This window comes from Podarcis bocagei (genome assembly GCF_964188305.1).
Source record: "Podarcis bocagei genome assembly, chromosome: 10".
In the NCBI taxonomy this organism is placed as follows: domain Eukaryota; kingdom Metazoa; phylum Chordata; class Lepidosauria; order Squamata; family Lacertidae; genus Podarcis; species Podarcis bocagei.
Window position 1 is genome coordinate 33,381,068 of NC_138135.1, and position 25,681 is coordinate 33,406,748.

At 44.1% G+C, this 25,681-nt stretch overlaps 1 protein-coding gene across 6 annotated transcripts in view; it reads left to right on the forward strand.

The window, feature by feature from the left end:
* CACNA1I (calcium voltage-gated channel subunit alpha1 I) overlaps window positions 1-25,681 on the forward strand; it is a 396,955-nt gene that overhangs the window by 72,787 nt on the left and 298,487 nt on the right. For 2 of the 6 annotated variants that reach the window (XM_081210859.1, XM_081210858.1), the window contains exon 1: window positions 8,333-9,132. The exons of 2 other annotated variants lie outside the window; for them this stretch is intronic. The gene's annotated coding sequence lies outside the window, so the exon portion shown is untranslated. Of the gene's footprint in view, window positions 1-8,330; window positions 9,133-25,681 lie in introns of those variants that run through there. 2 more of the 6 variants (XM_081210857.1, XM_081210854.1) reach the window with 2 other exon arrangements.

Consider the following 25,681-nt stretch of genomic DNA (forward strand, 5'->3'; position numbering starts at 1 on the left):
TCAGAGGTAGCTTGATGCCCTCCGGGGTCGTGGGGAATATTTTCCTGTCGCCAGTGTTGAAAAAAGGTCAGTGTTAGAAACTGAGATATGGAAGCTAGGAGCTAAATGGCACACCTTAAACCTAGGTTATGGGTGCAACAACAGAATGCCCAGGTGTATATTTTTATAACAAGAATACAAAGCTGAAAATGAATGAACTGCAGCTGAGATCTTATGTTCATTTTTCACATGGTCTTGTCCTCATCTGAAGACTGCAAAAAACAAAGCCAAACTTCCCCTGCCGGCCCCCCTAATATTCTTATGAGGGTCGCTTCTCCAGTCTTCAGAGAGTGGCTGGAAGTGGGGAGGCAGAAAAAGGTCCTCCTTTCCTTCCACTCTGCAGACAAGCCCTGGATTCTTCCTATACCCCTTTCCTTCAAATACAGTGGTACCTCGCAAGACGAATGCTTCGCAAGACAAAAAACTCGCTAGACGAAAGGGTTTTTTGTTTTTTGAGCTGCTTCGCAAGACGATTTTCCCTATGGTCTTGCTTCGCAAGACGGCAACGTCTTGCAAGTTTGTTTCCTTTTTCTTAACACCGTTAATACAGTTGCGACTTGACTTTGAGGAGCAACTCATAGAACGCGGTGTGGTAGCCTTTTTTGAGGTTTTTAAAGACTTGGTGATTTTTGAAGCTTTTCCAAAACTTTCCCGACACCGTGCTTCGCAAGACGAAAAAAATCGCAATACGACAAAACTCGCGGAACAAATTAATTTCGTCTTACGAGGCACCACTGTAAATATATCTTTTTGGCACCACAATCAACACATATTAAAGTCCTATACAACTGATGGCAGAGATGATGACAGTTCACAAACATAAGACTTAAGGGTCCTTCAATAATCCCACTCCAAAATTTGCTTTGATTTTAAGCATCACTGTGAGAGTCTGAGGTAGATAAAACTTTAACATGCACTACTTAAACCATGATAACGAAGTGGCTAATATATTTCAGATTAAAAGCACATCATACATTAAAGTACATTAAACAAGGCAACGTAAACAAAACATGTTGGGTTAAAAAATTTTCAGGCCCCCAATCCATGCACACTTTACTTGGGAGGAAGCCCCATTGAACTTGGTTGGGATTTACTTCTGATTAACAGTGGCAATTTTAATCTGAAATTTTAGGTGCAGTACTGTGCCCAGAACTCAGAAACTGCTCATGTTTGTGAAATTCCCTGTTACAAAACGTGCCTAGAACAATGGGATAAGGTTCAGCTGCCAGTCTGGTTTCCTTCACTAAAGAGACTTGGGGTGGGATGGCCTCTGATGGAGGCCATCTTCTTTTTACCTCAGACAGCAAAGTGTTTTGTATCAGTGTGAATAGTTAAATAGTGAGTGTTTTTAGACTCTCTCTCTGTTCACACCCACCTCATACATTTAAAGTGCATTTAATGCACATGAGCAAACTATAGTTCTCAGGATTCTTTGAGGGAAGGCATCTGCTTTAAATGTATGGTGTGGATATCTATCTATCTAATCTTTCTGAAATCCATATGGCTTATACACCAAGTTTCCATCTGAGCAAGTTCAGAAGAGTTCCACTTTTTTTTAATACATTTCACAAATGAGCATCTGTATGAAAAATGAATCAAGACATTCTCTCTCTCGCCTGCTGGGCTGTTCTCCGCAGCCCTCGCTCATAGATTTCTCCCTGTATTGGTATGAAGAGTTTGTGAGTCTAAGTTCAAAATAATGCCAGGCAGTCTGGATCAATAGAAGATGCCTTGAAGATGCAGTTGGACCCTTTTGTTCCTCTTTCTACTCGTAGCATTTTATTATTAATATTCCTTCTCTCAGCTCTCCTGTTTTCTTTCCCCGCCACTTTTCCCTCTCTCTTCCTTTTCCTCTCTTTCCGTCCCCAACATCTCAGTCTCTTCACTGCCCTCTTTCTCCTTCTCACATTGATATTCATGCATGAATAAATTCAATTGCGTTTCTCTCCCCCCCCTCCACCCCGAAAAGGCTTGTTGGTGTACTGTAGACACGTGAAATCATAATGCTCTGATTTATCATTTGTGCAATAGCATTGAAATCCTCCTTTCTCAGCCTGTCCTCTCTGAGGGGGGAAAAAGACAGCAAGAGTGGGGGGGGGGAATAGAGCTGTGCAGCTTGGTAACAAGGAACACAGAGGACCAGTTCGGATGTGGTGATACAGTCTTTTCAGAGGGACCTTACCACCTTGAGGGGTTTTTTTTTGGGGGGGTGAGTAAAGCAGGACATGATAGAGGTGTATAAAATTGTGTGTTGTGTGGAGAAAGTGGCTTGGAAGAAGTTTCCCTCATAATACTAGAACCAGGGTTTATTAATGAACATGAATGTTGGATGCTTCAAGGACAGACCAAAGGACATACTTCCTCACACATGCTTAAACTATGGCATTTGCTCCCACAAGAGGTAGTGACGTCCGCCAACTTGGATGATTTTAAAAGAGGAATAGACAAATTCATGGAGGATAAGGATATCAATGGATGCCAACCATGATTGCTATGTTCTACCACCATTTTCAGAAGCACCTCTATATACCAGTTGCTGGGGATTACAAGTGAGGAGATGCTGTTGCACTCAGGTCCTGCTTTTGGACTTCCCGTAGACATTTGGTTGGCCACTGTGAGAAAAGGATTCTGGACTAAATGGGCCACTGCTCTGATCCAATAGGCTCTTCTTAAGTGTTTCCTTTAGGGAGATGATCAACTGCAAGCCTTTCACTATGAACCTTGCACTCCAGATCAAAAGTTCACTGGCGAGAGGGGAGGATATTGAGAGAGGCATACAAACTCAGCAAAGAGGAACAAGAAAAATCAGTTCAAATATGCATCAAGTCCTCCTGTGGAGACTCTCCCACCTCAAAGTTTCATGTGGGGTAGTAATCTGTTTTTGGATTTGATAAATATTTTTAAGTTTTAAAAACTAATTTGTTGTTCATATTCTTGTACGCTGCTTTGAGCAGACAAAAATACAGCAATAAATTTTTTATAAAACAATTGATATGCTTAAATGAGGGTGGAAAGGGTTTGATGTAGGGAGACATCCGACTGCAAGCTATAGTTTGTTTTGTGCAAACCAAACCATTGAGTCACATTTGTGCATTTTAATGCCCACTCACTCAGTTTGGAGAGATCCTTTTGGAGCTCCTCACAATCCCGTTTTATTCTTCTCACCCACATCAGTTTGGTTATATCAGTGCATTTGGCCACCTCACTGATCATGTCTAACTCCACATTGTGTCACTCCGCTACAAAGGCAAGTGCTTAGCCTATTATCTATTACAATCCCAGAATATTTTACTGCAACTGATGCTACTAACTTGTTAACTAAGTACTCTCAATCTTACACTATATTTGACACTTCTTTTCTGTGTGTAATACTTTACATTTTATACATTTCATATTTTACATTTCTCCTTGCAAGAACTGCCCAGTTCTACAATTGATTGAGATCATTGATCTTTATTCTCTCTTGCACTGCCATGCTCAAATCTCATATTTTAAAGCATTGTTTAAAATGCATTTCAGAGGCTACTACACCTACCCTTGATCAACATCACAGGATGCACCACTGGGAACCTGATGTGAGGTGGAAGCAGAAACAGTTGCAAGGACAAACTGGATCACAGGGAAAATATTATGGACTTAATATGCCCCCTGAGGTATTGCAAACTGTTATGGAAAACCAGAGAGCTGGGGTTACCTTGCAACTGGGTGTCTGTCTCTCGATCTCCACACCGTTCTAAATCACTAGGGAAAGATAACTGGGAGGGAAGGAGAGAAAGGGCTTCATCTGCATGCATCATTCTAACTGATGGTGCTCATATCTGTGGCCACTAAAAAGATGCCTGACAGTGGAGAAGCTTAAAGTCAGACCCAATTTAGTGTGTGCTTGAATGAAAAATAGTTAATGCCGTTCCATGTTACACATTGCCTAATCTATCTGCCTCCACAAAATCTTTGAAGGAAGAAAATAACTCGGGCTTCCTCAACCTCGGCCCTCCAGATGTTTTTGGCCTACAACTCTCATGATCCCTAGCTAGCAGGACCAGTGGTCAGGGATGATGGGAATTGTGGTTTCAAAACATCTGGAGGGCTGAGGCTGAGGAAGCCTGAAATAACTATATATAGAAAGATCTTTTATGGCAGAAAAGAAACATAAAAGGCATTGATTTCCTCCTGCACTGTTCTGAACATCTGGTTTGAAAAGGGGGCAAGACTGCTTGCTTTTTGGTAGAGATAATTGACCCTGTAGTTCTCAAGGGCATGTTGACTGCATTAGAGCTAAAATGATTTTTGACTATTTGTGGTTCTGGTCAATTTACTTTAATAGAGTAGCAATGATTTGAACCTAGTAGGAAGTCATTGGCCCGATGATTTTGATGGAGGGACAGTAGAACTCCCATTAGACTTGCTGCAGAGCTGGGAGGAAAGTGAAGGCTGCTTAGTCTGGTCTTTACTGGACTGGGTACACACACCTCAACAGACTGTGACTGCATCCACAAAATGTTTTGTTTTAGAATCAATAGAGACTCAAATATTTTCCACCCCCCACCTCCCCATGTAGTCCACACACAATTACAATCTATTGCATACTTTTTGCTCCTGAAAAGTGCTTCTTGAGAAACCAGTTTCATTTGAAAAATAAAAGCTCATTGCAAAGCGATTCTACATTACCCTGCAGTTTGTCCACTTGGAAAACAGATGAAAACAGATGTGGGTAGTCCTGGCAATGAGTGGGTGTGTCCACACCTGCCCAATGATTTTGTGGGCAGACACATACCAGTGTTTCAATCACTACTTCCTTCTTCACTTGGGGCATGTGCAGAGAGGAAAAGGCATGGATAACCTCATCAAGGGGAGGGTTTTTAACCATGTATCAAGTTTCCATGCTCACCCTTGTGGATGACAGGATCTAGACTCACTCTAGTTGCAATCAGCATGCTGAGGATGAGCACAAACTCCAGACCGAGAAAGCTCCATTTTTGTGCCACAAAAAGCTTAGTGTGTACACAGCCTACATCATTCATATATAAACAGAAAACCAGAGCATGAAAGATGCAGCATGCTAGAGATGCTTTCAGGTGAAGGAATAAGAGCCCCTTCACATACCCACATTTGGCACACCGAGAATCTGCTTCATTTATATTCTCATCTAAACTTACAAGAATAGTGCGTTAGCACAAATCTATTGAATGTAGGTCAACAGAGGTGCAGTAAATGCGGAATAAGCTGCAAACCCGGGAGCACAATGAAGTCGAACCACTGTATGATGTGCCAAGCCCTGCATGGATCCTCTCAACCCACATTCCCAACATGCCAAATTGGTTGCTAAGAGTAGTAAAGCTCAAAAAAGTGAGTTATGTCACATGCTCCATGCTGCAAACCTAGCAAAAAGTAGGTCAATGGTGATGCGACAAATCTGGATTGAGCTGCAAACTGAGAGCACAGCGAAGCACCACCACCACCGTGCCAAGCTCTGCATGGATCCACTCAATCCACATTCTCAACATGCCAACTTAGTTGCAGATAAGCTAAGCAAGACTCAAGAAAATGAATCATGCCACATGGTACACATGGAAACAGAAAATCTTCCGTTGCCTGCCAAAAGTACCTTCTTTGTCAGAGATAAAACTGTGCGATCTGTTGCGCAATGAGTTTCCACTAGCACAACTGTTGCTTTGGATTCCTTTTTTGCACAACATTAAAACTCACTCATCCTTTAGTGCAAGAGACTTTGCATGAGTGGACAGAGAATGATGGGTATCCAGCCCAAGGCTAGGGATTATTAGGAAAGATGCCTTTATCCAAAACTGTGGTGCAGCCTAATTGGGAAAACTATACATCTTTCTATGTCGCTAGACTGTGTTCAGGTGAAAAGCAAACAGAAGCAGGGGATGTGATTGAAGAAACCACCACCCAAATGTGCTAAGGAACTTCTACACTAGCAATGAATAATTTTTGTGTGGTCCATGTTAAGTCCTGATTACATGCATAAAGAGTGTGGACTTTCATTTTGATAGTGTGGTGTGGATGCCCATTCTACAATAAAGTGGTTTGACTGATAATAGTTGCTACATTATAATACAGGCATGGAACAGTGAAGCAGCTGGAGAAGAAGAGGAAGAGACTGGGGAAAAAACTATGAGTAGAGGGGTGTCCTTTTTTCCATCTTTGGGGCCTCCTGGGAAACTCACCAAACCTATTGTGCCTGGAAAAGGGTATGAAGAGTGTTAAGTGTGTATTTTTGTAATGTTTGTTATTTAAGCTGTCTGTTATTACACCGCTTTGATATAGTTTTTATATATTAAGTGGTATCAAAATGCTGTAAATAAATATAATAAACACAACAACACCAATTCTACAATAAACTCACACCTGGATGTGCCCAAAGTTCGCCTAAATGTGCTTAGAATCCCTCTTCAGATCTTCCCGCTGAACGTGAACCAGTCTGAAGTGCATACAGGGATGTTGGTGGTGGGGCTGGCATGCCTGCAGCTTCCCACTTTTTATATATAAAAAATTACTATTTTAAAGCAAATTTTCTTTTCTTTTATGAGGAAAAGAAAAAAGAGAATGTAAAAATAAGAAGTGGGGGAAATAAAGAGAAAAAGTATACTAATAAAGTATACTAAAATACTAATAATAGCAACTCACCATCATTTCATATTGTGAATACAGTGACTGTCAGTACATGGATCTTATATACAGTATTTAGTTTAAGTGTTTTTACTATTCTGCTGGGAGCTGCCCAGAGTGACTGGGAAAACCCAGCCAGATAGGCAGGGTATAAATAATAAAATAATAATAATAATTTCAATGTAAGTCCTCTAAATGTCCAAATGGGTACCCACATGAGATTGACAAATATGTTTGAATGTAGTCAGGGCAGTAGGCCACTTTAAGCCCAGATACATTTACTCTGAACACATCAGTAGGGCTTATGCACCTTTTCAAACTGTTTAGATAAGTGTGGAAGAAGTCAGAGTATGTTTTTGTACCAACTTATGAAGTAGTGCCTCCACCCACTTCCCTTTGGAAGGTTCTGATGGAATGACTTGTTAAGTGCCAGCGTGCAGAGAGATGGGGTAGGAATTTGATTCTGTTTGAAGTTAAAACCAAAGCTACCCAATTCACACTTTCTGAAACAATATGTAAACTGAGACACAGCCATCCTTCAAAATGTGCACTTCTCTTAATTTTGCAATGCCAAGTAATGTGTACACAGATGCATATACTGGGGTACACAGAGAGCATAAAAATGTGCATATTAGTGAAAATCACATATTAAATGCACTCTGTTAGGGAAAGTTGTTTTGCATATGTTAGACAGAGTCACATGCAAACGTGTGTATGTTAGAAAGTCATACAAAAATGCTGATTAATTTTCATGTGCTTTTTAAAAAAATTTGCAAACTGATGTGGAACTGTTGAAAAGTGAATTTACGTTTGGAAACTGAGAAACTGAGGAAAACAAAAATTGGCATATTTGCCTATCTATAATGTGCCATAATCCTAATTTAGGAGTGTACAGTGGTACCTCGGGTTAGGTACTTAATTTGTTCTGGAGGTCTGTTCTTAACCTGAAACTGTTCTTAACCTGAAGCACCACTTTAGCTAATGGGGCCTCCTGCTGCCGCTGTGCCACCAGAGCACGATTTCTGTTCTCATCCTGAAGCAAAGTTCTTAACCTGAAGCACTATTTCTGGATTAGCAGAGTCTGTAACCTGAAGCGTATGTAACCTGAAGCGTATGTAACCCGAGGTACCACTGTAGTCCCAAACTCCCTGTAACCAAACATGTAGCCTGCCCTCCACACCTACATTACAACATATTTTTGGTGAATCGTTTTCAGTATGACCCTTGCTTGGAAATGACTTGTTGGCAATCCAAGAAGCAGCAGTTTTGTTCTAGGAGCCTCCAGACATGTGTTTATTGTGGGATCAGTGCACCACATGTATACAAGTGGTTTTTGTTTGTTTGTTTTGCAGCATCCATACGTCATTATCGTCCAAACACCAGCCCACATTTCCCCCAATTTTAATCCAGATTATATCCAGGGAAAATCCAATTAACAACAAAAACCTGTTGCCAATCAGTGACCCATTTGGCAGCCCACGCGTTTATAGCACCAAGTTCCCCTCTGGAAGTACCTTCCATCTCTCTGAAAAGGGGGTAAATTCACAATCTCCCAACCTGTAGGGAGAAACCTGAAGTCTTTCTCAGATGAAAAACTGGAAATGAAGACGCATAGTGTGTGTGTGTGTGCCTGTTAACCAGTCATCTTGAGCCCAACAGCGGAGAGCTGGGGCAGAATTGTGTGTGTGTGTTGGGGATGGGGAGAGCGAGCGAGCTTCACCCCTTCCTTTCTCCCCTAAAATTGCCTTCCAGTAATTGTAGGTTTCCCCTAAAGACATTTGGTGTCACTGTAAGGACAGCATTTTTCTCTGTCTGTTCAGCGATTCGGTTGCTTTCCCGGTGCATCCACTCTGCGAAGCCTGAGCCGAGCCTAGCATAAGGCACAGCGCGGGAGAAAGAGAAAGCAACGGCAGACGACCCTCTCCTCTTCCTCTTCCAGGTTTCCCTACCAAACTTCTCCCCTGCCATCTTCCACCTCTCCTCCTTCCCTCCCTCCCTCCTCCTCTCGCTCACCTGGCTCTTTCCTGGGAAGCTCGCTCGCTCGCTCGCTCTCCTTCCCCCCTCTCCATCCAGCCCCCTTTCCCACCCCGACGCGCAAGGGCGCGCGCGCCAAGAGTTCCAGCTCAGGCTCCCAACCTTCGGACTCCAGCCTGAATCGGAGGCACGTTTTTTTTTACCATGTATTTCCCCTTTAAACCTTCTCCTGCCTCCCAGCCCTCGCCGCCGCTTCCAGCTATGGATCTAACGCAACTGCATACTCTCCACTCCCCGGCGCTCAGCTGATCCTCATCGTCTTCTTTTTTGGGGGGGAGCCCCGTTGTAGATGTGCGCGCGTGTGTGGGGTGTCTTTTTTCTTTCCTCCCCCCGGCTGGGAATTTTGTCAAACTACCTTCTTTTTCAAACTTCTCTGGACCTGGACTCCCCCCACCCCTTCCTCCTCGGATATTTCTCTTCCATGCAAAGGTAGGTGACCAGAACACACCTGGCTAACCTATTGCCTGGATGGCTTTTGTTTGTTTGTTTGTTTGTTTGTTTGCTCTTTTCTTTTTAATTAGACAAAAACAGGGGACTTGGGGGCTGTGGCCAACTAAGTTGTACTTAGAGTAGACCCATCGAAATGCAATGAAGGGACCCAAGTTAGGCATGCCCGTTCATTTCAGAGGGTCTAGCCTGACTAATGTTGGAGGCGACCCTTTGGAATCCTCTCCCCATAAGCGTTTCACTTCCGCACCTGTTTCCTCCTCGAACAGTAGAAATAATAACCTTTAAAAAACAGACCAAGCCTCTCTGTGGGGCTCCCGCTGCTTCTGTTTATCCCATAAGTGATCATCATTTCTATGGGGAAGGTGGGGTGGTGATCCAGTGTGCAGGGCATGTAACTAGTGATATATCTGCAAAATTGTTCCAGGAAAAGATCTGTGTGCGTAGGACCAATAACATGTTCCCTTTATGTGTGTTCTCGTATGTCTCTAAATATGACATAGCAGGTATGAAGGACATATGATATCTGACATGGGATCCTTATTGTTCTGTGGGGGTGGAAAGGAATGGGGAGGGCTCAGAAATTTCCCCTTCCTGGACTAGGCTTTCCTCTTTCTATTTAACTTTTGGCTAAACCATCTCATTGCAAAAGCTGCTCCTACCCCTTAATTTGACTCTGTGCTTAAAAGCCCTGGGATCTCTTCACAATGTTGTTGTTTAATTGGTTTTTTGGGGAGTAATCCTACAGTGGTTGTTATTTCCTGGCAATTGTCTGTGCAGTAGCCCAAAGTGCTCTGGAGAGGATAGCAGTTGGAAAACACTTTATAATGCAACAAATGATTAATTATTCTCATTATTTGGAGCATGTGGGAAAGCTGTTTCCAAGAGGGAGAGCTTATAAAAAAAGGGGGGGGGGAATTATGTATACTGGCAAATGTTTAGCAGTCTCTTCCTCCCACCTCTCTCCTCTCCTCTCCCCCCACCTCCTTGCTTTTGTATCGTTTTGCAACACTCAAGTGGATTCAGTTTGTTTCATGGACACAGGCAACAGTCGGATGAGAAGTAGCTGGAGGTTTGGGGGATGGCAGGGAAGGGGGATGATTTCAATAACAGTCATTGCCTAGAAAATGAAAAACAACAAAAAGGAACCCCCAGCTCACACTGGTTTTCCTTCCAGGCGGAAAAAGATTGATGAGAGAGGTGTTGTCTGGTTCTGTTTAGGGCTTTGGTTTTCTCTCTCCAGCCACTCTCCAGTGATAGTTGGTATTAGTTCCCCTGTTTCATATAGCAAGCTTGCTGATCTCTCCAAAAACCAGGATGGTAATTAATGGTTTGTTTTCTTCTTAGCAATTGAGAAGGGAGGGCTCACCAAACTCTTGACTTCCTCCCCTCTCATCTTGTTTTGGATGTGATGCTTTCAATTCTCCCAAAGCAACTTTTTCAAAATTACTTACCCATGGGGTGGTGGAACTGGTGGGAGAAGCCTTATAGGTCATTTCATATGTGTGTGGGATCTTGGATGGATCTCTGCCTTGATAGATTCTCTGCACACATTCCAACAAGCTAAAGTGGGTTGTGAAGCTGCAAAATATCACGGTATTAATGGCATATCATTCTCTGTTGGCTGAAATGGGGTGGGTGGGCTGCAAGGGAGATGTTCCCTTTCAGTCTAGACAAGCCTTCTAGAAGGTCACCATCTTCTTGCAGGGGAGGGTGCAGGTGCATCCTCATACCAGTGACACATGGACACGCATCCTTGTGCGCCTGACTAGCTTTGGAAGAAATGTCACATTACCCCGCTTTACAAAGGGGGCAGTAGTTATCCAGCTGTGGCTGGCATTTGTGAGTGTGTCCTGTTGTTTCTGCAAAGAATGGGGAAAGCAGGTTTCCCAGGCATCTCACTAGAAAGCATGTGCCTGGGCACTTGCAAGCTCAACATGCAGAGCAGACCTGGCACCTGCCTCTCCGTATGGTTCAAAAGCACAACCTCTATGTGCAACAGTGGGAAGGGGCGTTGATGGCTAATTCTGTGGGTGAAAGGTGAATACTGTATGTCTGGAAGTGCTTAGGAGTGGCCTCCCTTGCTTTTCTATATAATTTTTATTTCAAGCTTTGCAACTTTAGTTGCAACTTCACTGTGGTGACGGTGGCAAGAGCACTAGAGGATGCTGCATATGCTATGGGTTTGTGGGAAAGGGCCAGAGCTCAGTGTCAGAGCATGCAGAAGGCCCCGTGTTCATTCCTCAGCATCTCCAGGTAGAGATGAGAAAGACCCCCTGTCTGAAATCCTGGAGAGTCAATGCCAATCTGTGTGGGAACCCTGAGCTAGATGGTCCAGTGGTCTGACTTGGTCCCATGCATCCATGTTTATCCTGGGGGAGTTGCTGGATCTCCCCATATTATGTTGTCTGAGTTGATGGATACAGGAGACTGAACTGGGGCACAAACGTTTTATGTTTTCTACTCAATCCAGCCAAGATGTAAAAAGGAAAGGCTCATGCATGTAGAAATCCACTCCAGTGTTGCCACAGCTTTCTTTCATCCCTACACTTTCTTCAAGGAACTCTGGGTGAAATACATGGGGGTTATCCTGTTTTTTAAGCAGATTAGTCTGGGATCTGAATTTGGGTCTCCTTAGTTCAGCACTCTGAACATTGCCGCACTTGCCACCATGAACCCCATGCAGGGATAGGGGACCTGTAGTCCTCCAGTTGTTGCTGGACTCCCCACCTCCCATCTGCCCCAGTTAGTGTTGACAATGAGCAATGCATGGTGGGACTTGTAGTCAAGCAACATCTGAGGGCCGCAGGTCCTCCATCTCCATGATACATACTGTTTATCCCCTAGTAGGGGATTTCTCACCACTGCCGAATTATTTCTATATATTTCATTCCTTGAGAGTTCTTTCCTATACTGTTTCATTGCTTCAGGTGCATAACAATGATTTACCACCACAAATATATGTGACATAGATACATATAAAACAGGATAAATGCATGGCAAATGATGAGGACTCCACTTTCTGCTGGTTTGACCATGCTCCCCAAAAGCCAGGTGAAGCAGTCAAGTCCAGCAAGTGCCCCTGCCAACATTGGCTCAGAACTACTGAGAGTGAGAGGTAAATATTATTGGTACAGCAGCTGTGTGCAGAAAGGCTGGGGTGCTTCCATTTGAAAGATTTATCAGCTGTTGGGCATGCTTGCAGCCATGGAGGCCTGTGTCAGTCTCTTTGCCTTTAGTTCAAAGGGCATAGTGTGATGATTTGCAAAGTCAACCCAGGTGACACAGCCCAAAGGAACTGCGTTCCTTAAAATCTCAGGCAGTCCTATGATTCTTTTCTCCAGCACATCTTTCCACACTTCCGCTGAGTGTGAAATTGTGCATCTGGAGAAGCAGGCAGCAAAAGCAGGCAGCAATCCGCAATCCGGACACACAGCCCCAAAGCACTTGTGTAACAAAGGCCGCAGTAGTTTCTGTGGTTTGCAAAATAGCTAGGTGTACTTCATATAGTGAGAAGGATAAGGAGTTGTGGGGAGAAAGGGAAATTTTGAGATATGAAAAGTCTGTAAGGCTGTGTATCAATCTGTCAGTATGTGTGTGTTGCTGTGCAAACCTTTGCTGTTCTCCAGCTCATCTCCCTCTGGTTCACTCAATGCACTTCTATACCTGACTGTCCTTTCTGCTTGCTCTGACATTCCTGGCCTCCTTGCTTCTTCCAGCCCCAGGTCCACTTCTGCATTTCAGTCGCGAGGGTTGCAGCATCTCCCAAGTGAATCCAGATTGGGAAACTCCATAAAGCTCTGCCTGGTGCAACTCACTTTATTACAGCAGCCTTGTGCTTCAATAAAGAAATGCCCAAATATTGCAGATCTTCAGAGTAGGAGAGGATAATATAAACTTGTATCACTTGTGGATAGGGAAGGGAAAAACTAGAATCTCAGCCACTGCTCATAATGACACACAGAAGTCATTTGATGTACCTTCTTTGATTTGAAATGCGGAAATGTGGGTGGGTTTTATTCCTGTTTATTTCTTGTTGCAAAAGAGAAACAACAATTAAAAAACAAACAAATCCAATCCCATTGGACTCATAACTGTGTGAAAGCAGCAGAATTCATTAAAATAACCAGGCTCTGATTTGCTGGAAGCTGTATATTTCTAAAAACTGGTCCAGCAGCCTAGGGCCTGCTTCTGAGTCTTTATACCTGCCGGTGGGCAGTCAATGGACCTTTGCGTGAGCTGACCCGTTGTATTTTAGGATTAAGGCCACAGGGTCTCTCTGCTTTAAAACCAACTGACAGAATCGTGGGCATTCTAGCTGCCTCCTCACCAAGTGATTTGTTGCTTGAAGTCTCACAGCTGAACATGTGAATCACCTGCGTTGAAAAGCATTGCGTCTGCAGTGACTTCAAAGCTCTGTCTGTGATAATTTAACTGTTTATCAGATGGCTGTTCCACACATGCTGGTCTCCCTTTGATGTTGCACTTGTTGCATTATGAATGTGCATGTGCAAACTTGTTGTCACTTCCCCATCCAAAAAGTGACCGTAATGGCTCTTGGCTTCTATAGGCAAGGTGCTTTGAGGGCTTTGGATGTAGTATGCCTTTCGTTTTGGTGTATGTTTGTTATTTGGTATTGTACAGTTAGAGGAAGCCACTATGGACATACTGTACTCAATTGCACTTGAACGGGCCCCATGTTGTTCATTATCTGAAGAGGCTGTTTTGTAAAGTGTGCCTTCCAGTTATCAGCTCCGTCGTCTGTCTGTCCCCCCTCCCCCACATCAATTTGTCATGACTCCCATAACCATTGTGCAACTTTGGAACAGAGGCAGGAAAAGAGAGTGCGCATGCGCTGAGTTTTTGGGCAGGCAGACTGAATGGAGGCGGCAGAGGACAGGTCAGTGACAGATAATGTGGAAGAAAGCAGGTTAGGTACAAGAAGTCTGGACGTGCAGTGGAAGGACACAGTGGCCTCCTCTAGGGACAAGTTATCCACAATGAGGCTAGCAGGACTTGATATCCTGTAGTAGCATCAGAAGGGCCATAACTCAGAGGTTCAGCATCAATCACTGGGAGCTTCTTATGCTCTCCAAGGGCCACCGGGTTTCCCCAAGCCCTGAGGAATATGGGCTGCTATAGCAAACTCCTAGCTGGCTTGCCCTGCCCATTCTCACCTCCCAGTGCTTTGATGCTGCAGGGAGCTGGTGCCTGAGCCATAAGGCTCCTGGTTTGAATCTTGCCTGTGCAGATGCACAGGTTGTGACTGATAGTGTGGGACTTCCTCAAAGCTAGCCAGTGAGTTCATTGCTAAGCTAGGAGACAAACCCAGCTCTTCATATCCCACAAGTTACCCATGGGATCACACTGGTGGTCTCTTGGAATTCTCATCCCTCTTGCAGCAAGTGAACCAGTCCATTCTAAATGTAGTGCCTGACCTAGTTTAAAGTTGTTGAAATATGCTTGTGGGCAGAGAAATGAGCCATGCATTGTTTACCAAAAGCCACGTAGACCTGTGGATAGTGTTGTAGGCTTGGATCCATGAGCCTTGAGTTCAACATGACCACTCATCCTGTACCTTAGGAACATCACTTTCTTAGCCTTCATCCTCCATTTGTAAAAGGAGAATAGTAGCTTACGTCAGAACTGTTTTGAGGACAAATGAGAGAACATTTGCTATGTACAGTAAAAGTATATTAATAATAACTTTTAGAAGAGCACTTCAGGCTCTTTTGAAATAGTAAAAGAGGCCAAAGCCTAAACTACTTTTGGAAAACATTATTTCCATTTAAGCATTGAGAATTGCTTGGGATCTGTGGATGAAAACTGACCTTTCAGATAGGTAGGCCAACAACCACCCAAATTTTTCTTCATTGAGAGCAACACCTCTGGATCTGTCCTGAACTGCACACACTGCAGATGAAGCATCATGTAATAAATCAGTAGTGCTTTCTGCACTTAATTTTAAGTGGCCTTGTGGTAGATCAACATGTGGATCATAATGTTGCAACCTTGTTTTCCAGTAGCCGCACACCAATAAAGCCATGTCTGCTGTGTTTTAGCAACAGAAGACAGTGGGGAGGAGGGTTTTCAAGGTAGCGCAAAAAGTAAGAATGGTGAGGCACAGTTTCAGGGATCCTTGAACTAGGAACCTTAGAGCAGCAGTGGGAAACCTCAGATGCATATATGGCCCTCTAGGCCTCTCTGATCCAGCCTTGGAACTATTTCCTCTTTTCCTAGGCCACGCCTATCCTGACTGGCCTTGCTCTGCACCCCAGTAAATAAGTTTTGCTTTGCTGACCCATTATCTTGAATGTGATGATGCCTCTTCTTGGCTGGATAGAGGATGGAGAGGCATAGATCCGAAGTCATGGTTTTGCCTTAGTGGGAAGGTAGCCTATTGTACAAAGGCTGTTTTCCTCTGACACCACTCACTGCTGCTATGTGGCCCCCAGGAGTTGTACTTGAGGGAATGATAACTTTACTTCATTTCTTAAGGTGTGTCTCAGTTGTGATCATAGCAAGGTTTGTGTATTTCCCTCCACATCCATCTTGTCCTTGGTGTTCATATAACTACAGTACAGGGTTTTTTTTAGCTCAAATGGGCTGATGTGGGATATGCTCCACTCTCTGGTTCTGGCATTTTAATCACTCTATTAGATTAGAATCTCTCTTTTGCAAGCATTCTCAGGATTGGTTTATGAAGTCAGTATCCCTTTCTTCGCAAAATCAGGCTGGTAAAGAGTCAAGCTCTGCTACTGTTTCAGTGACTATTAAGGAAAACGTCCTCACAACCTTGAATACACCCATATCTTCTATCCAGGATTCATTAACCTGAAGTGTACTCACACAATCCCTAAAGTGGAATGGTTTGTGTGTTTTGGAAGACTGGAAAATGCCTCCCACTTTAACCATTGTAGGTTGAAGCATCATTTGCTGTAAATTTATCTGAATACAAATGTATTTGTAGCAGTAGTTAATGGTTTTGTATGTTTGGTATTTGGGTTAATAATGGTTAAGATGAACAAATCTGGCATGTAGATGTGAGGGTGATTTTACTGTCTGCACCTTTGACTTTTATTGATGGTCTTGCTGAGGTCTCCATTGGTGTGATTCTGTGTACTTCCATACTTCCAGGCTGTCACTATTATCTGGTGGGATTCAGTCACATCTCTACAAATTATGACTGCATTATTGAAGCCAGTTTGGAGCGCTTGCAAAACAAACCCACTTCCCCTAAAGGTCAGACCTTTTCCCAATAAGGAAAGTGTGGGATGATGCTTGGTAAATACAACATCATCTTCCCAGACAACAAACAAATCTGGCTGAGTGTTCATGAAATAGGTCACCAGGAAGCAGCTTTTAACCCAGGAGAGGCTAACTCTGTGTCGCTCCTGATATTGTTGAAGTCCCAGGTCCCATTAGCCTCACCTACCATGGCCAGTGAGCAGTGATGATGGGAGTTGTCATCTGGAAACATCTGGAGAGCCACAGAAGAGCCACCTCTAACTCATAGTAAATAACATTTGTTTATTGGGAATCTCCCTGATTTTTATTTCCCCTGTAGGCGTGTTTCCAATCTGCTAGCTATTTGGATTGGTTGTAGTGGAGCCACAACAAACAGAGGGTTGGCCTAAGTATTAGACATAGGATCCTATACTGTGTGCATCCCATTCCCCCACTTGGTGAAGGTGGCAAGAACACTAGGTGTCTGGTTTGTCCAGAGCACAGCACATCTTCAGGCTGCCCCCAATATAATATTTGAGGGAGCAGACGCCCCCAATGTTGATGGACATTGCCATTCAAATGGTGTGTGCGCGCCGTATTTTGTGATCGATTATGTGGGGCAGGGCTTACCTGCCCCCCAATATTTTATTCAGGTTGTCACCCCTGACCTCTACAATTTTTTTGGAAACAAAACAGGAGCACAGGAAATCATTGTGGCTTGAGTAAGAGTGATGTTGTCGGAAGCAAAAATGTACATTCATGCTCCTTCCAGTGGTGCAGACTCTGCTTTGTGATCTGACTCTTTTGTGATTTCCATATATTGTTGAGACAGAAGCAGGTCAGATGTAAGGTATATTGTGACCAGTGAAGGCTGGGTGGTTCATATTTCTAGACCTGGCTGAAACGTAGTGAGGCATATTTCTAGGCTGTTCTTTTTTCTTGGAAGGTACACCAGTGCATATTTTCTCTCTTGCACGCATATACAGCTTCCTTCACTCACACGCTGTTCTATCCTTGAAATTATCCCGGCAGGAAATTTGGTATTCTGCACACCTCGCTGACCGGCTTATGTGTATTTCAAACTTTCCTCCAGTTGGGAGCATGACCGCTGTTTCCCATGTCTAGCAATGAGGGATCAGCCATCATAGTGTAAATGCTGAGGAGTTCAAAAGAAATCTAGCAAAAAAACCCCTCCTTTTTACTCTTGGGTAACAGTTTCGTGCCCAAGACCCTATTCTGCACTCTGCATTAAGGTTGGTCTAGTCCTCAGCTTGAGACAGTGGCGTAGCGTGGGTTGTCAGCACCCGGGGCAAAGCAAGTAATTTGTGCCCCCTAACCCGTGGATTTGCGCCCCCTAGCCCTAACCCCCAGATGTTGCGCCCGGTGCGGCCGGCCCCCCCTGCACCCCCCACGCTACGCCACTGGCTTGAGAGATCTGAATCCACAGAAAGTGCAAGCAGGCCTTTGTACAACCACATTCTCCAGTACAGTGGTACCTCAGGTTAAGAACTTAATTCATTCTGGAGGTCCGTTCTTAACCTGAAACTGTTCTTAACCTGAGGTACCACTTTATCTAATGGGGTCTCCCACTGCTGCGTGATTTCTGTTCTCATCCTGAAGCAAAGTTCTTAACTCGAGGTACTATTTCTGGGTTAGCGGAGTCTGTAACCTGAAGTGTCTGTAACGTGAAGCATATGTAACCCGTGGTAAAGGTAAAGGTAAAGGTAAAGGGACCCCTGACCATTAGGTCCAGTCGTGACCGACTCTGGGGTTGTGGCGCTCATCTCGCTCTATAGGCCATGGGAGCCGGCGTTTGTCTGCAGACAGCTTCCAGGTCATGTGGCCAGCATGACTAAGCCACTTCTGGCGAACCAGAGCAGTGCACGGAAACGCCGTTTACCTTCCCACCGGAGCGGTACCTATTTATCTACTTGCACTTTGATGTGCTTTCAAACTGCTAGGTTGGCAGGAGCTGGGACCGAGGAATGGGAGCTCACCCCGTGGCGGGGATTCGAACCGCCGACCTTCCGATCGGCAAGCCCTAGGCTCTGTGGTTTAACCCACAGCACCACCCGCGTCCCTGGTAACCCGTGGTACCACTGTATAGACAATAAGAAAGTAAGATGAGGCTGTTGGATCAGGCCAGTGGCCCATCTAGTCCAGCATCCTGTTCTCACAGTGGCCAACCAGATGCCTGTGAGAAAGCTGAAAGCAGAACAAGAGCCCTCTCCCTGCCTGCAGTTTCAAGCAACTGTAATTCAGAACCATTACTGCCTCTGACCCATGGAGGCAGAGCATAGCCCATCATGGGCCGTAGCAATTGATAACTTTACTCTCCATGAATTTGTTGGTGGCCATCACTGCCTCCAGTGAGGTCCTGTAGTTTAACAAATGCGCAAAAGACTTTACTTCCAGTGATTACTGTACAGCTGGAGGCCAGAACTCTGTAAGAAAATGAGGGTTGTGTGTGTGTTTGTTATGCCGATAAATAGTCTGACCTTAATCAAATACCCTGGAGAAACAAAGACCTCCTCATACACTGAACAGGTAGTTATAAGATAAGGAATATTAGGCGAGAGGCAAAGAGCTTTTTATTCAGCTTCCACTCTCCTGCTGCCAACGCTAAACATCCTGGCCTGAGGCATCTAGCAGTCAGGACAGCTCCAATCCCTTTTCTCCTGGGAGCTTCCAGGCTCTCCTCCGCCTCCTTCTCAGGTCCCATCGTCCTTAACATCTTCATTAGCTATCTGGAAGGAGTAAATAGCATGTTAATGAAATTTACAGATGATAATAAATTAGAAGGGTTTTTTTTAAAAAATACCACCGAGGATATAGAAATGATACAATGAGAACCAGAGAGATTAGAAGTGTGGATCGAAAATAAAAGAGATAATGAGATTTGGCTTTAAGAAACAAAGAAGCCAAAGGAACATTGGAAGCTGCCTTCTACCGACTCAGACTGTTGGGCCATCTAACTTATTATTATCTACACTGACTGGCAGCATCTCTCCAGGGTTTCAGGCAAGGGGTCTTTTCCCAACCCTCTCTGGAGATGCCAGAGATTGAGATCTTTCTGCGTGCAAAGTCAATGCTCCACCAATGAGCTTCAGCACACTCATGTCTCTGGGATGCGGGAGGGGGGGGGGGCAGAAAGTAATTGTAAATCTTAAGCAGGTGGTCTCAAAGGTTACAATATCAGAGTAGACATTCTGAAGTTTAGGGACGCGGGTGGCGCTGTGGTCTAAACCACTGAGCCTAGGGCTTGCCAATAGGAAGGTCGGCAGTTTGAATCCCCACGATGGGGTGAGTTCCCGTTGCTCGGTCCCAGCTCCTGCCAGCCTAGCAGTACGAAAGCATGTCAAAGTGCAAATAGATAAATAGGTACAACTGCATTGGGAAGGGAAACAGCATTTCCATGCACTGCTCTGGTTTCGCCAGAAGCGGCTTAGTCATGCTGGCCACATGACCTGGAAAAACTGTCTGTGGACAAATGTTGGGTCCCTTGGCCAGTAAAGCGAGATGAGCGCCGCAACCCCAGAGTCGTTCATGACTGGACATAACTGACTCACCTTTACCTATGCTGAAGTTTAAGGTATGAGACAAATCAGCAAATAATCTGGGTATGAACTTGCCCCTTGAAAGGAGGGGGTAAAGACCGTGGAGGAAATCAGCACGGTCATTTGAGGTGCCACCTCAACACGAATGCACCCATTTTCTGTTTCTGCCTGTGACCTCTCTGAATACAGTTTTTAATTGTTGGCATTTTACTGCCTGTAAGATGCTGGAAAATTATAGGGATTTAATGAAGGAGGACACAGTTGACCAGGGGGCTTGGAAGATTAATTTATCAGGAGGGATTAAGAATTAAATATGCATAGGTTGGTAAAGTGAAAGGACATGATAGGAATCTACAAATATGCGGCAACTATAAATCCTGTGGATGGAGACAAGGCACGGTGCAAACTTCCATGGTAATTCCTATCATGTTCCTTTCTTCATCATCCGCTTGCCAAGCTGAACCTATTTCAAACCACAGTATCAAATGTTTAGCAGGTGCTGTGCCTGAAAAGTGTTAGTGAGGTCTATCATAGCTCCAACTTAGAGTGGTCCATAACCATTACTAAGGTCCAAGCTTCATCCTCTAAAGCAAACAAGAGTCAGAGCATGAAGATTTTATGGGATTTTTGGCAGAGTTCTGCTTCCCTTCCAAAAGTGGCCTTACCATGAGGAAAGGCCAGGTGGCAGGTTTTGGTAGCCATTAAGGAGCAGAGACCAGTTTGACCTATGGATGGGGCCAGCCCTAACATTAGACAGAGTGAAGCACTCACCTCAGGTTGCAGATGCTGCTGCTGCTGAAACGTCGGAAAGACAGAAAAGGAAGAGGGTCATTGCTGATGTAGCTGGAGAACAGGCAGGCTAGAGCTTTCACCTTCCACATCCATCTTCTCTGTTGCAGAGAATGACAAAGGAAAGGCATGTGGTGAACTTCTCGTATGAAAAATCATTGTGTAATGTTGTGGTTATGGGATGCCACTAAATGTGATAACTGAGTCATGTATTCCGATCTGTGTTTTGTGGGTGAAGCACGTTGGCAACTGTTCACCATGTGCACTCTTTCCTGCCCCCCCCCTTTGTGCCAAAACCCATGTGTGACTCAGCAAGCCACTAACATTAAGTTTGAGCCAGTAATTAAACCACAGCTTCATAGATTGCATGTTGGAGAGCAAAGAATTGAACTTGGGTCTTCCCTGGCCCTAATTTTCACTTGAGTCATTAGGCATCAGTTTCTCCTAATAAAACAGAGCAGAGATGAGGATGATAATGTAAAGCACTTTAGGTTCTGATGAGTGGTTCGTGCAGGACATGTTCTGTTTACATGAACTGTCTTGATTGTTCTCAGGCACATATCTGTGAGGACAAACTTTGAGTCCTCTAAACAACCTGTTGATTCAGCATTCATCCTAATTTTCTTGCACACAGTTTATGCTGTGGTTAGATTGTATCTAATCTTCAGAAAGCATTCACTCAGGGGTTTTTGTGTGTGGCAGTTATACAACAATCAGGATCCATCCTGAGTTGCTTGTGAGGTGTTTACAAACCTTCATTTGTTCACTTCGCTATCAGTTTCCTAACTACAAGTCCTTTAAAAAAGTAGATTTGTTGCACTAGGGTGGCAGCCTGCTTTAATCCAATTCACTTGTACAACTTAATGTTTCAATGTGCGCTTGAATGCCTCTTGCAAAATAGTGACCATATGAAGGAACCTCTGTGTGTGATTCTTGTGATCATGTTGGCTGGCTCAAAGAAAGAACCATTTTGATCACATGAAGTGTACCTGGTCATATCACCCAGTGTATTTATCCACATAAATTCATATTCTGGGATAGAAATATATTGCAAAATATTGTTCAAAGAGTGGCATAGAAATGTTAAATAAGAATTCTATTTTCAGTACACAGAGAGAGACACAATCATTTGCTTTCTTCAAATCTGAGCTCTTACCCCTACCCTCTTGTCAGTTGTCACACAATTTTGGATGATAAAATGCTTCACTGGAGACTGCAGAACCAGGCATATTTTAAGTTGGTACAAACTGTTGTGACAGAGGTGGCCCTTTGCCTACCACTCTCTGAAGCACCTCTCTTGTGCCTTCAACACCAGATACCTTTTTCTCCTCATTAGGAAGCTCAGAATTTGAGACCAGCTGCTTCCAGAAGAATCAAAATACACTCTCCAACCTTCTGGCTGCAAAACCAGCTACTTCTGAAGCCAGAAAGGGGCAAGCTAAAGGCCATTAACTACCTGTGATGGCCAAATGAGCAAGCTTTCTTCATATTAGTGCATGTGCAAGACAGAGGGAGATGCAAGATTCATGAAACTAGGGAGCAATTTTCAGGGCACGGATGTGAAATAACTACAGGTATAGTGGTTTTTAAGGGAGGATGGAGCAGAGAATGTCCATTTCTGAGACCTCAGATGCCAGCAACATTTTGGGTAGATGCAAGGAAGAAGAAAGAGAGGGAGAGAAATTTTGTTCCCTGGGGCCCTTTCTCAGGCAGCTTTTAATTTTTCTTGAGAAAGGGCACATTTGTTAGCATTGCTGCTCCTGAATATTGCATTTTTTCCCTTATTAAATAAGGCTAGATTTGCACAAAGACCCACATGAATTGACTTCCCTTTTCTATAACCTACACAGTTCTTTGATCATTTTCTGTCCAAATCCACGTGATGGAAATTTACCTTGAATACATCTTGGAGCATTCCTTTCTCAGTGAAGCTCTTATCACACAATTAATCTGTTCTGGTTTCCACTTGGGATGTCTTCCTTTTCACTATGAAAGCAGCACACCCTCGTTCCATAGATACGGTTAAAGTTATCCCTCCCTGCCAGAGATAAGTGATGAGCATGGGCGGTGATTCAGTGGGCTCCTCCTCATTTCTCCTGTGAGTGTGTGACCTGTTTCATCACTAGGTAATAGTTAGCTGGGCAAGCTGCATGACTGCAGCATCTATTGAAAGTTTCAGCTAGGCATAACCAGCAGCCCAAGATGGGGATGCACTCCTCTGTTTAAATCAATTGAAAATACACATTTGTAACAGGGTGACTCTTGACCCTTATGGATTGTGCAAATGTGTCCTATTTCTTTTGTCAGAAATCATGGCATCTCTCCATGTAAATTTTACCTGAAATTGGCTTTTTACAAAAGGCATACATGATCCCCCTCTCCCCCCCCCACATCACTTGATCTACCTGTGCCAGTTTCCAAGGGGAAGCAGAAGTGGGAAATACTGACTTCAAAAATAAGATAATTGCTGCTCTTCTATTCTAGGGCAGCAGATTGTCTTCATGACTCATGGTGTTCTTTACTGCAGGTGCCCACAGTGACCTGTTCAGGTGCTCATAATGGGCTTGATTCAACTAGCTGTGTGAGAGGGAGCCAGAGCAGAAAGTCCTGCTAGTGCAGTCAAATCTTCCCCTCTCCTCCCCTACTCCCCCAATTCAGTTCTGGGTGGGGGTTGTAAGATCTCCTGGAACAGTGTGCAAGGATAAGAGAGGGGCTATGTACCCTGAGGCCGTTTGGGTAAGGAAATGTTAGGAGATAGAGAGCAGCAACATCAACAGGTTCTGTAGTCTGATGGAGGTTCAGATGTTACATTTTTTGCCCATGTGAATTGTCCCAACCATCACTGAATGGGCCCTTGCCATTTCAGACATAACATGTGATGCCGGGTCATTGCAGATGTTGGTCAACTACATCAGTTGCATCCACATCACAGACTTAAACCACTTGTAAACAACTTCAGATGTTTGGGCTTTCACTTAAAGAAACTTGGGCATCATTAGGTCTGTAGAGAGAGCTTTACAGGCTCCAATCCCCAAGGTTTAAGTCTGTGGTGTGGGTGCACCCATCCTTTGCAATTATGGAACTTTTCCTGGACATTGAGATAATGGAAGTTTCTGCTACCTACACTCACATTATGTTTGCATATCTGCATTTAAACTTTAGGGTGCTTGGGATGTGTGCAGAAAAACCATCACTTCTCAACCACCCTTGAAAGATTTTGACCCTCCCTGATTAGAACATTTTGCTAAAAGCATTCAGGTTTTTTTCCTGATTCCCCCCCTCTCTCCATTCAGAATGCTCTCTTCTAGCATAACAGCTGTTGGACTAAGATAGAGGTAAATAGTTGTGTTCATTGAATACTCTTTTATCTCGCTGACTTATTCTTCTGCCTCTGAACAAGACTTTCTCAACTTGGTTGAGAGCCAGTGTGGTGTAGTGGTTAAGAGCGGTAGACTTGTAATCTGGGGAACAGGATTCGTGTCTCTGCTCCTCCACATGCAGCTGCTGGGTGACCTTGGGCTAGTCACACTTCTCTCAGCTCACCTCACAGAGTGTTTGTTGTGGGGGAGACAGGGAAAGGAGAATGTTAACCACTTTGAGACTCCTTCGGGTAGTGACAAAGTGGGATATCAAATCCAAATCCAAACTCTTCTTCTTGGTGCCCTACAGATATTTTAGACCAGGCACCCCGAAACTCGGCCCTCCAGATGTTTTGGGACTACAACTCCCATCACCCCTAGCTAACAGGACCAGCGGTCAGGGATGATGGGAATTGTAGTCCTAAAACATCTGGAGGGCCGAGTTTGGGGTGCCTGTTATAGATTTCTAAGTTTACAAAAATGCATGCATTGTCTCTCTCTTCAAGTTATTTTTTTCCCTACAGATCAGTTCCATTTGTTGTGAGACATTAGTGCTGCATAAAATGTTAGGTTAGGAAGAAAAGGGGGCGGAGGGGAGAGGGGAAATTGTGAGTGGGATGGGGTCGGCTGGCAATGCTTCTATTCTTCTACTTAGTGTATATGTGGGGTTTTGTGTCAGCATCACTTGTATGGGTTCTCTTACTATTCACTTGTTGTATTTCCTTGGTGGTGAGATAGATTGGGGTGTGGCTTAGGTTGTGGCTGGTTGTCCTTGGTTGGTATTGATGCGAGTTGTAGTTCAAAACATTTGAGGACACCAGATTAGGAAAGGCTGCTCTCTAGGCGTCCGTTGCAGCCTTGGCATATGGATGGCTAATTGTCCTTCTCAGTCACTGAAATGTGGCTCCTTTTGTATGATGTAATCACGCATTAGCCAAAAAAGGTGCCAGCGACTCTCATGCACAAGGTTTCAATTTAGCTGCTTCAAGATTGGCTCAGTTTATTTTGTGACACGTTGGCAGCAATTCTAATCTCACTTACCTGAGAGCCAACCCCATTTAATCTGGTAGGTTTTCTCTGCATACATGGTTAAGCTTGTGCTGTTAGTTGAAATTCTCCAGACTGACAGTGGGTTTTTAACGAGTGATTATTTTTAAGACACATCAGGGCTGAAATTGCTGCATATTTAATTGCTGTGGACTATTTCATTAGATATTGGTGGGTCTCTATGATGTCAGTGATGTCAGCAGTGGGCATGGAAGAGGCAGGTTATTTTTCCTGTGATCCTGCCTCTCCTAGGGGTCCACAGCCACCAGTTTCAGGGCTCCCACTTTCTCAATTTGATGCTGGCACTGCATCTTGGCTTTTCAAAGTAAGGGCACAGAGCAGGGAAAGTTTGGCTCTCTGCTTCTATTTCTAGTAAAGAAAACTGGATTCCAGCAAGATGGTAGCTGCATACACATGCATCTTGGTAACCAGGGAAGGGATAGTGCTGCAGTATCCAGCCTTTCCTGGGAAGAAAGAGCCATGCAACTGAAGTAGCCTAGCTGCTTAGCAACTTAGGTCACATCCACACTATGCATTGAAAGCACTCTTATG